Source organism: Oncorhynchus mykiss, chromosome 17, assembly GCF_057628025.1.
Source record: "Oncorhynchus mykiss isolate SJ-2025 chromosome 17, ASM5762802v1, whole genome shotgun sequence".
NCBI lineage: Eukaryota > Metazoa > Chordata > Actinopteri > Salmoniformes > Salmonidae > Oncorhynchus > Oncorhynchus mykiss.
Window position 1 is genome coordinate 32,621,693 of NC_143038.1, and position 12,212 is coordinate 32,633,904.

The window sequence follows — 12,212 nt, forward strand, 5'->3', positions numbered from 1 at the left end:
TCACTCTTCTACACTCTCCTTGTTTCACTCTTTTTACTCCCTTAATTTTTACTTCTCCTTCCTCTCCAATCTGTATTAATAAATAGCATACTATTAGATCAAATACTTTGGTTAACAGATTCCCATTGCTTGCCTCATTTTTGTATATTATCTCAAAAACATTGTTTGGGATAATATATTGGCTCTGTAATCATATCTTTACCTTTCCTCTTATGTCTCCTTCACTCTTCTTCCTATCCAGTCTTCCTCCTCTCCTTCCTCTCCACTGCTAATGTTATCCATGAACATTTCTAAATATATTTTCACACTACTTATAATGCCAAACCATTAAAATTGTAATCTACAAAAATATTCTCAGAATTAATTGTGCATTCATTTAATATAATCATATTTTCAAAATAGCCCGTTTTTTAGCACGTTTTTTTAACCTAGCTACCATAACAGTAGCTAGCTAACTTAGCTAGCTAACTTAGTCTACATAACTAACGTTAGCTAGCATGACCTATTTAAAACCTTATAGAGCAGATCATCTATTGACATAATAAATTGTGACATTAAAACATCACTAGCTAGTATCTCAAACGATTGTAACTTACCTGGCTTGAAAAGACATTTGTGGTGATGTTGTGGAATCACTTGATACTTGCTAGCTTCTAGCTGAGTTTTCCACAGACGTTTTCTCTAAAACTATCGCAAGCAAGTAGTTAGTAGAAGAAGAAGAGTGAATGAAGCTGAATGAAGCAGCCCCCTCTGTTGGCCTAAACAAGCACAAAGCGATTGAGACGTCAATCGGTAGGCTCTGCTGCCCGGTCTTTCTTGCCAAGTAAAAAATTTCACTTTTCGGTCTGTTTTTAACGCACAGTTTCCGGGGACAGCACCAGCCACCAAAAATGGGGACTGTCCACGGAAAATGGGGAATATGGTCACAATAGTATAACTGCTGTTCAACTGCAGTTATTCTGCCTTTACTGCATGCAAAATACCTCTGTTGACTACAGTTACTGCACTTTTACTGCAGTTTTAAAACTGTAATCATTTTTTGTAAGGGATCACTACAAATCTATAGCCGGAGCGTCGTGGAACACACATTCCACGTCGTTCATTATTTGACATAGAATGCACAGCCCCTCGTTGATTATCCCTTACATAACATTTGACTTATACGAATTCCTTTCAACTCTCTTCACTTCCTGCTGAACTTTTCGGCCAGCCTATAACACTGTCATCCATGACTACCAAAGCTCTGATGAGACATTTTGAAACAACTTCCTTCCTTTTCTATTTCTATTTCTCTTTCTCTTACTTTTCTTATTTTTTCTCTTCTGTTCTGTTCTGTTCTGTTCTCTCTCTGTGTTAGCAGTGTGCTGTGATATATATTTTTTGCTGACTGATAACTCTCTCTCTCTCTTTCCCCCTCTCGTCTGTAGGTGATTCAGTTGCTATTGGAGGAGCACAGCCATTCCATGATGCAGAAATACACTGACTGCCTACCGACCTTTTGTTAACACCAAACAATCCACACTTCAATGGGGCCTTTAATGTTTTACTGAGGATGAGAACACAGAGTGGGGGGAGGAAGAGGAGGGATGGAGCAGGTGGGAGGGCCAGACGTGGAGATTGATAGTTGAGGTACAACCCACTTCTGTCAGTCCAACTTTATTTGGAGAGTCCTCTTTAGGTTTGCAAAATTGCAGTAACTCCCAGGTTTTCCAGAACTGCTTATTCCTTCCTGATTCCAGGAATCTTCCAACCGGGATACATTTATAGATGAGTTACTGGTTAGTGTTCAATCGACAATCACTGTAAGCGGACAGCAACGGCCGTACTGCTGATTGTACTATTGTGTGTGTTTTTACAGGTGACTGAAGAGCCATCATGTGAAGAGGGGCAGCTGCAGCTCTTTGAGAGTGACTCTGGGGAGGAGGAGTCGTCCAGCAGACACATAGGTGTTGTGAAGTTAGACTGGGTTGGACAGACTGGGTCCCACTCAGACAGACAGATGGACGGACGGACGGACGGACGGACGGATATATATATATATAACAAAAAATGTTGAGGATAAAAATACACGTTTTGACGAGGAGCGCACAGGAGTTCTCTCTGGACTTTCGGACCCTGGCCGCCAGAGCGTGATGGAACAACAGGGCCCTGATCGATCACTACCGTTGTAGTTTGAGCGAGGACGTCGGGAGTTGGCTTGCAGGGACACCACTCTCACCCGCAGAGGGCACACTGCCGGTCGGTGCTGGAGAGGTTCCTCTGGGAGTCGAGGCAACAGGCAGGGCGCTCTTGTGTCACCCCAGGTGAGTCGGCACCAGGCTCACCCAGAGCCCTCTGTTGCACACATGTTTGTGTATATTAATTTTCCTGAGTTTTCCCCGCATTCCCAGCATAATGCACTCGTAGATTCAGGCGCAGCTGGGAACTTTATTGACAGATCATTTGCCCATAGTTTAGGGATCCCTATTGTTCCAGTAGATATGCCCTTCCCAGTTCACGCCCTAGACAGTCAACCATTGGGGTCGGGGCTAATTAGGTAGGCCACCGCTCCACTGGGCATGGTGATGCGGGAGGATCACAAATAATTTTTGATTCTGCTGCATTTCCCATGGTGCTTGGTATACCCTGGTTGGCCTATCATGACCCTACTATTCCGTGGAAACAGAGGGCTCTCACGGGGTGGTTACGAGAGTGCTCGGGGAGGTGTTTAGGGGTTTCCGTCAGTGCGACAACGGTGGAAAGTCCAGACCAGGTCTCCACCGTGCGTGTCACCTCTGAATATGCTGATTTGGCACTCACCTTCTGTAAGAAGAAGGCGACTCAATTACAACCCCATCGACGCGGGGATTGTGTGATAAATCTCCTGGTAGACGCTGCACTTCCCAGGAGTCACGTGTATCCCCTGTCACAAGAGGAGACGGCGGCTATGGAAACATATGTCTCTGAATCCCTGGAGCAGGGTACATTTGGCCTTCCACTTCCCCTGCCTCCTCGGGTTCCTTTTTTGTGAAGAAGAAGGATGGAGATCTGCACCCATGTATTGACTATCGAGGCATCAACCAGATCACGGTGAGGTACAGTTACCCCCACCTCTCATAACCAGTGCGATTGAGTTAATGCACGGGGCGCGCTTCTTCACAAAATTGGATCTCAGGAGCGCTTACAATCTGGTGCATATCCGGGAGGGGGATGAGTGGAAAATGGCATTTAGTATCACCTCAGGGCACTATGAGTACCTCGTCATGCCGTACGGGTTGATGAATGCTCCATTAGTCTTCCAGGCCTTTGTAGACAAGTTTTTCTGGGACCTGCACGGGCAGGGTGTAATGGTGTATATCGACGACTTTCTTATATACTCTGCTACACGCGCCGAGCATGTGTCCCTGGTGCGCAGGGTGCTTGGTCGACTGTTGGAGCATGACCTGTACGTCAAGGCTGAGAAATGCCTGTTTTTCCAACAGTCTGTCTCCTTCCTAGGGTACCGCATTTCCACTTCAGGGGTGGAGATGGAGAGTGACCGCATTTCAGCCGTGCATAATTGGCCGACTCCCACCATGGTAAAGGAAGTGCAGCTGTTTCTAGGGTTTGCCAACTACTACCGGAGGTTTATCCGGGGCTTTGGTCAGGTAGCGGATCCCATTACCTCTCTGCTGAAGGGGGGACCAGTGCGTTTGCAGTTGTCAGCTGAGGCGGACAGGGCTTTTGGTCAGCTGAGGACTTTGTTTACCTCGGCTCTCATGCTGGCTCATCCGGATCCCTCTTTGGCATTCATAGTGGAGGTGGACGTGTTCTAGGCTGGGAAAGGAGCCATGCCCTCTCAGCGCTCGGGTACACCACCAAAGCTCTGCCCCTGTGCCTTCTTCTCAAAGAAGCTCAGCCAGACGGAGCGAAACTGTGACTTGGGGGACCGGGAGTGGTTGGCTGTCGTCAAGGCTTTGAAGGTGTGGAGACATTGGCTTGAGGGGGCTAAACACCCTTTTTTCATCTGGACTGACCACCGCAATCTGGAGTACATCCGGGCGGCGAGGAGACTGAATCCTTGCCAGGCAAGGTGGGCCATGTTTTTCACCCGTTTTGTTTTCACCCTATCCTACAGACCAGGTTCCCAGAACGTGAAGGCAGACGCTCTGTCCCGGATGTATGACACAGAGGAGCGGCCCATGGATCTCACTCCCATACTCCCGGCCTCTTGCCTGGTGGCACCGGTAGTGTGGGAGCTGGACGCGGACATCGAGCAGGCGTTACGTACAGAGCCCACTCCCCTCCAATGTCCAGCTGGGCGTCTGTACGTTCCGTCTGCTGTCCTAGACTGGTTGATCTATTGGGCCTTCTCTGGTCATCTTGGCATCGGTCGGACAGTGCACTGTCTTAGTGGAAAGAACTGGTGGTCCACTTTAGCTAAGGACGTGAGGGTTTATGTCCCTCTCCTTGTTCGGGTGGCGTTCGTTGTCGACGTTACCGGTCTTCTAGCCATCACTGATCCATCTTTAATTTTCCATTGGTTTTGTCTTTATTTTCTACACACCTAGTTTTCATTATCCAATTACATGTTCATGTATTTAACCCTCTGTTTCCCCCATGTTTGTTGTGCGTGATTATTTCTATGTTCAGTACCATTCATGATGGCTGGTTTTCCGACGGGTGCTAATGTTTACCGTTGGTTATTGGCCAAGTGCATTTATTTACCTTGTGCCTTTGTTTTTTTGAGTAAAGTACGTTGCTCACCCATTTTTCTCTCCTGCGCCTGACTTCATGCACCAGATACACTCACCTTCTGACAGTTATCTCACGAACCTTGAGCTTGGAGAGACCAAACAGCATCTAGCAGTGACAAGAAGTCAAACAAGCATCTTACTCATTCTGGGAGAAAAAACATCCTTCAAATGTCTTTGTGTGTCTTCTGTTGTCCATTTACAGTACATTTATACAGATGAAGTACATTCGTAAAATGGAGACTGTTCATTAGCAGTATCAACTCAGTCACACAGCACATAATGACTTACATTCCACAGGCTGATCATTTAATTGTTTTATATACAGTACCATGAATGCACATTTGTACAGCATGGTCAACCAACCAGCAGGTTAGTTTTCTTAGGTGACGAGAGGTGACTATAATGTGTAGGAGAGGTATCATAGCTATGATACATAGTGAAAGTATGCATGTGTTCTCAGTTCTTCATGTGTAGTTTATAACCAGACATACAGTACTATATACATAGAGACCAGCCCGCATACAAGTCTGAAAGAAAGTCACCTTTATTGAATGAATATAAACAAGCTGGCCAACACTCAATAGTAATATTCTGATACAGCACATACAATAGCAAACGTCTGGGGCAGTGGACACAGCCTCCTATAGTAGGTTTTAAAACACAGTATCCATGCTGAACAGAACATTCTCTCTTTTTCTCTCAGGGGGTTTCCTGCAACAGAGTGTTCTGATTCTCTCGCTCTATTTCTTTATATCTTACACATACACATGTGCTCACACACACACCTACAGTACACACACACACACACACACACACACACACACACACACACACACACACACACACACACACACACACACACACACACACACACACACCTCTCACATATTTTCACCCGCAACATCCAAAAAATGTACCACCTCTCTCATAGCACTGCACAGGCTGTCTACTAGGGGGACACGATAGGTGAGGAGACACACACCACTCTCAAACACAGCATCACACTGTCACGATGCAGAGGCAATTCATGTATGAGGACTGGAGCATCATGGGAAATAGCGCACGTTCACTCAAGCAAATCTTTACTGTACAGTGGAAAATATTTACTTATACAAATAGTACAGTCCCAAACTGACGTATTCAATAAGGCAAACTGATTAAAACATTTAATCAAGAATAACTTAAATACAAACGCCATTGATAAGTAAATAAATAAAAAAAATCTGCCACTGGTCAGTGTTTTGTTTCATCCAAAGGTTTGCATTTTCAACATCATACAATAAATCAAATGCAACTTGTACACGGCAAAGAAAGTGAATCTGTCTGCCTGTATTGGGCTTCTCATACTCTGAATCAGGTATTTTACTAATTTGATTACTATTGGTGATGTCTGTTGGCCTTCAACTCCTGGGTTGTGTTCATTAGGCACCAAACAGAAGAAAAATGGACTGAAACGGGGAAGAAATGCTCATTCACATTTTCCGTTGCAAATTGCTACAGAAAACAAAAATAATGACTGATAAATTATTCTGAACTTTCCTCTGCAACATTTGCCACACTTTCCGTATGAGACTGATTTCTGCTATCTGTGGATTTCCTGTGAACAAGCTCCACATCTACTTCTCTATTCAAACAACCCTCTCTGACACAGTCACCATCTTCTGTGAAGTCACACTAACAGTCTGTAGATGTCTGATAAATGGTGTTGTTCATCCCTGATATGGCTGGTCATCTGTTTCTGGTCATCCTCCTTTTCGGTGAGTTATTCCTCCATTCCAAGTTCCATCATCTGTTAGTTCTTCAGGATTCTCTCTCCTCTTTTAATATTTTACTTCAGGAACTCTTTATATATTTCAGAATCTCATGGCTGTAATAATTGTGCCTTATTCCACTGATCATCATATTGATGTATTTTTCTCTATCATTATATTTTGTTCAGATCAGAATGACTACTGCTTGATAACATGCCCATGGATCCATTGTAGTATATGATACTTTACCAACTTGTGCAAAGTGTTCCTGTTTCTCATGTTTATTTATTATTTAGAATGGCACATTTTCCTGATCAAGACCTATTTTGTTATTTCCAGACACCTTCCAATACATCGAAGTCCAAGGTCATCGTGAGTGTTTAAAACTAGAATTATTTACTCACATTTTTTTTGTTGGTCTAACTATTTTTACTAAATAATTTTACAATCAATCACTCAAAGTTATCGTGTTAACCTGAACTACATAATTGTAGATACACTGTTATCATCTAATAGACAAAAAAAGTGACTTAATTGTTTTTCTTTTTCAAATGTATATCAAGAGGTACAATATATTTGAGTACTTAAACATTGAAAATTAATTCATAATTAAATGAAAAGTGACATCATCCCTCTGACCTCACAGACCTTCCTCCTCCCAGTCTGACAGTGAGGCCTGCAGTCATCAAAGAGAGAGAGTCAGTTCAGCTGAGTTGTGAGACAACTCGCCATGTGTCTCACTGTTACTTCTACATAGAGGAGGGGGAGAATTTTCCAGACTCATCCTGTACTCAGACACTCACAGGAACAGAGCTGCTCAAGAGGGCAGATCAAACGTTTCCAGATGTGGTCAAAGTGATGTGTTACTATGCTGTAGGGAGGTCTCACACATCTCCTTTAAGTGACCCTGTCTCAGTCACTGTTCAGGGTAAGTAGGTGGTTTATAAAATTATACACTTATAATTCAATATAATACACAATAATATAATAGTATAACATAGTAAATCTATAGAATGAAACACCATAATACATAGTTAATCCATATTTATTATGCTGATCCCTGAAAATGAGATCGATATTGTTGTATTTCAGAAACAGAAACAGCTGTGCAATTATGGCAGGGAGCAGTGGGTGTGGCTTCTGGAGTTTTTTTTTTTATTTATTTTATTTTACCTTTATTTAACCAGGTAGGCAAGTTGAGAACAAGTTCTCATTTACAATTGCGACCTGGCCAAGATAAAGCAAAGCAGTTCGACAGATACAACAACACAGAGTTACACATGGAGTAAAACAAACATACAGTCAATAATAAAGTATAAACAAGTCTATATACAATGTGAGCAAATGAGGTGAGAAGGGAGGTAAAGGCAAAAAAAAGGCCTTGGTGGCAAGGTAAATACAATATAGAAAGTAAAACACTGGAATGGTAGTTTTGCAATGGAAGAATGTGCAAAGTAGAAATAAAAATAATGGGGTGCAAAGGAGCAAAATAAATAAATTAATTAAATACAGTTGGGAAAGAGGTAGTTGATAGGGCTAAATTATATGTGGGCTATGTGCAGGTGCAGTAATCTGTGAGCTGCTCTGACAGTGGCCATGTTCCTGATGGGATTGACAGCTGGCTATCTCTGCAGGAGGACCAGTGAGTACTTCTGATTCTGCATAACAAAGAACTTGCAAACATTTTCCTTTTTCATATTAATGTAATTGCCTTTGACATGGGTTAATCTTTCAACTCCTTTTCGTGATATTGTATAGGGTAGGCTACAGTATATCTATCAACTCATTTTGGTCATATTGTTCAGGGTAGGATATATTGAATATAATTAATCTAGCCTAATCTGTTTTTCAGGGAAAACCAATTCTCTTAGGTAAGAATTCCCTTATGAATATGATGTAAATTGTATCAACCTTTAGTTCTGTATTGTCCATGATGAGATGTTCTTACCACAACCTTCTTATATACTTTTATGTTGTACAGACATACAGCCAGACAGGATGATCACAGACAATGTATGTTCCAAACAAAATACATCAAACACTGCACACACTACTAACACAACTACACACATACATGTACAAACACATATTCCAATTACATTTTCATTTATTTACTGTTGTAGGTGATTTGGTGATGGGAGCAGTGAGCAGTGCAGGCATGTTGGATTCAAGGGATGCTGGGATCTATTCTCTCATCACCACTGTACCGTCCATGTTCTTGCCCTCAGGTTAGTTTGTAACAGAATGTCTTCTGTCCCTGTCTTCCCCACCTGGGACATACATGTCGGACCTTCAGCACAATTATACTTTGTCTCTCAATGTCACCCGCACTAACTTAAAACACAAAATAAGGTGTTAGTCAGAGCATCTTGAAAGCGTGAGAACAGAGCTGTACGTCTACAGGGTGGTTTGAGTCAGGAGGAGAAGTGCGAAGTGACATTAAACACAGCAAAGTAACACGGACACGCACACGCACACACACACACACACACACACACACACACAAAAAAACACACAAACTCTAACTCAGGCTCCCTCTGTGTTGTACAGGCCCTGTTGAAGAAAATGGAGAGTCACCTGAAAACAACAATGTAAGTTCAGAATCACCCAATGTGTTTGATGATTGTGATAGACTATCAGTTTCAGACTGATGTTTCATCCATTTAGAATAAATTACATTTACAGTACTGTGCATTCAAAGGACTGAAGTTAAACTGAAGTTAAACTGTTTCCTTTCTCTAGTCTGATACGTACCACGTATACAGCTCAATCCCCGACAGACCAGCAACCTCAGCCCAGCCGGATGGGTTGCACAGTCTTCTGCAGACACACTGACACTACACCTCTGGCTTTGTGTAGCTATGTCTCACACATCTCACACAAATACCCTCTTTCTCACATAATGTCCTTTATTATCACTCTTCAAGTTACTGTAAATAAGTCTCTTAGCAGGTAATATATATGTTACATATGGACACCTGGCTTATGTTACATGCCTGTCCATAATATCTGTTACTGTGTTAGCATTTTTATTTTGGAGTATTGGAGGAGTTTGGAGCATAATTAAATTTTTTCCTCCTAGTAAATGCTGTATTTATGTATATTCTGTGTGATTCCTCCTTCCATAACGGTTGGATAATATTTCTTAAATAAAATGTGTTCGGAGTCAAAATCGATAAATACAGACAATTTAAAATCACAATATCATCAGTTAATCTATTGCATTATGAGGCCATATAGTGTTTGTTTACATTTACGGTGTACCAACATTGGAGTAAAACAAGCTGATATTTTGGGGGTTTTGATTGGGAACGACACTTTAACTAAGCTGCTGTAGTCATGAGGCATTTATAAGTTATATTCTTGATGAATCAATGGGTAGATATAATTAATTTATTGGCCCAAAAATGGGCCAAGGTTTGCCATGTCTGTCAGCGTAGTGTCCAGAGCATGGAGGCGCTACCAGGAGACAGGCCAGTACATCAGGAGACGTGGAGGAGGCCGTAGGAGGGCAACAACCCAGCAGCAGGACCGCTACCTCCGCCTTTGAGCAAGGAGGAGCAGGAGGAGCACTGCCAGAACCCTACAAAATGACCTCCAGCAGGCCACAAATGTGCATGTGTCTGCTCAAACGGTCAGAAACAGACTCCATGAAGGTGTTATGAGGGCCCGACGTCCACAGGTGGGGGTTGTGCTTACAACCCAACACCGTGCAGGACGTTTGGCATTTGCCAGAGAACACCAAGATTGGCAAATTCGCCACTGGCGCCCTGTGCTCTTCACAGATGAAAGCAGGTTCACACTGAGCACATGTGACAGACGTGACAGTTTGGAGACGCCGTGGAGAACTTTCTGCTGCCTGCAACATCCTCCAGCATGACCGGTTTGGAGGTGGGTCAGTCATGTGCTCGCCAGAGGTAGCCTGACTGCCATTAGGTACTGAGATGAGATCCTCAGACCCCTTGTGAGGCCATATGCTGGTGCGGTTGGCCCTGGGTTCCTCCTAATGCAAGACAATGCTAGACCTCATGTGGCTGGAGTGTGTCAGCAGTTCCTGCAAGAGGAAGGCATTGATGCTGTGGACTGGCCCGCCTGTTCCCCAGACCTGAATCCAATTGAGCACATCTGGGACATCATGTCTCGCTCCATCCACCAACGCCACTTTGCACCACAGACTGTCCAGGAGTTGGCGGATGCTTTAGTCCAGGTCTGGGAGCATGCCCATGCGTTGTAGGGAGGTCATACAGGCACGTGGAGGCCACACACAATACTGAGCCTCATTTTGACTTGTTTTAAGGACATTACATCAAAGTTGGATCAGCCTGTAGTGTGGTTTTCCACTTTAATTTTGAGTGTGACTCCAAATCCAGACCTCCATGGGTTGATAAATTTGATTTCCATTGATCATTTTTGTGTGATTTTGTTTAATATTTAATAAGATTAATTAATTTAATTTCATTCATTCAGATCTAAGATGTGTTATTTTAGTGTTCCCTTTATTTTTTTGAGCAGTGTATATTTTTGTATAATTAGATTGTCTTTCCTTGCACCAGGTTTGACAGTTAGCTTTATTTTGACCACTGACACTCCAAGTAAAGGTAAGTATGGCCACTAGATTTTAGTTTAGTGTGTAATAAGTTGTAATAAGTGTTGTGTGTTACATGTTAATAAAGAGTATCTCTTGCATGTGTACATGAACTCAAAGCTCCACAGACATTGTTGTGAATTCAAACAGTCAAGAAAGCATTCCAGGTATGTGTCCTTCTCTAGCTGCCTGCCTGTCTATTTTACACAACTAAGACAACTGATACGTGCAACCTCACAATTTAATGACACATTTTCTGAGATCAAATCTTGAGATGTGTATTGACCCTGGGAATACAAGCTAATGACCTTCCCAATGTCACCAAACAGCTTTGCAAGTATGGCAGGCAGCAGTGGGTGTGGCTTCTGGGGTAGGTGTTCAAATACTCTTTCCAATTGTACATTCAGTCAAGGTTTTAACAATGATATACCACATTATTAAATTGTGAACATGAAATCTTTCCACTGAATCAGTTGTGTTCTACTGACTCAGAAATAATGAATACCTTTCTTCTTGTGTAATCAGATACAGAATGAACTTTTATTACTTTCCAGCAGGTTTAAATGTTACTTCTCTTTGATCCCTGACAGCCCAGTGAGACCAACTAGTAACTATCACTTAGTTTACTAATTAATTTTATTTCACTCTAATTCACTAAAGCTCCAACTGGTTTACTCATAAACCTAGTCATAGCTGTTTGTACTTTCACTCTAAATTGTTATACTTTTCTTAGATATGAAACAAATGTAAATGTTTAATCTCATAATGTTTCTTCTCCTACGTCAGGTGTGTTGGTCATCTTTAGTTAAAATACACTTGACTTTTCCTACTAGCGCTAACTTTGCTGATAACTACCTTGTTGAGGGAAAATCTAGTTGCTACGATTGTGATATGTTGTTATCTCACCTAGCTATCTTAAGATGAAATAACGGATGTAAGTCACTCTGGATAAGAGCCTCTGCTAAATTACTTAAATATCAAATGTTCAACTGACTAACTGTCTTTTCCCACACATGAAAACGGAAACATTTTCTCAGACTAATAATAATGTGGTATTCTGACACCTGTTTAACGTTTAAGTATTTACTTTAGGATAAAAGGCTGATGACCTCACCTGTTGCCATCATGTCACCAAACAGCGGTGCAACTATGGCAGACAGC

The 12,212-nt window shown here is 42.3% G+C and overlaps 2 long non-coding RNA genes across 2 annotated transcripts; both read left to right on the forward strand.

The window, feature by feature from the left end:
* Positions 1-6,343: 6,343 nt before the first annotated feature.
* On the forward strand, positions 6,344-8,108 carry LOC118940102 (uncharacterized). Its single transcript, XR_016487882.1, has 4 exons — positions 6,344-6,472; positions 6,806-6,838; positions 7,113-7,394; positions 7,559-8,108. It is a non-coding gene; the product is annotated as an uncharacterized LOC118940102 (long non-coding RNA).
* Positions 8,109-8,431: 323 nt separating this feature from the next.
* On the forward strand, positions 8,432-11,158 carry LOC149975909 (uncharacterized). Its single transcript, XR_016487881.1, has 4 exons — positions 8,432-8,479; positions 8,590-8,694; positions 9,017-9,057; positions 9,209-11,158. It is a non-coding gene; the product is annotated as an uncharacterized LOC149975909 (long non-coding RNA).
* Positions 11,159-12,212: the final 1,054 nt, after the last annotated feature.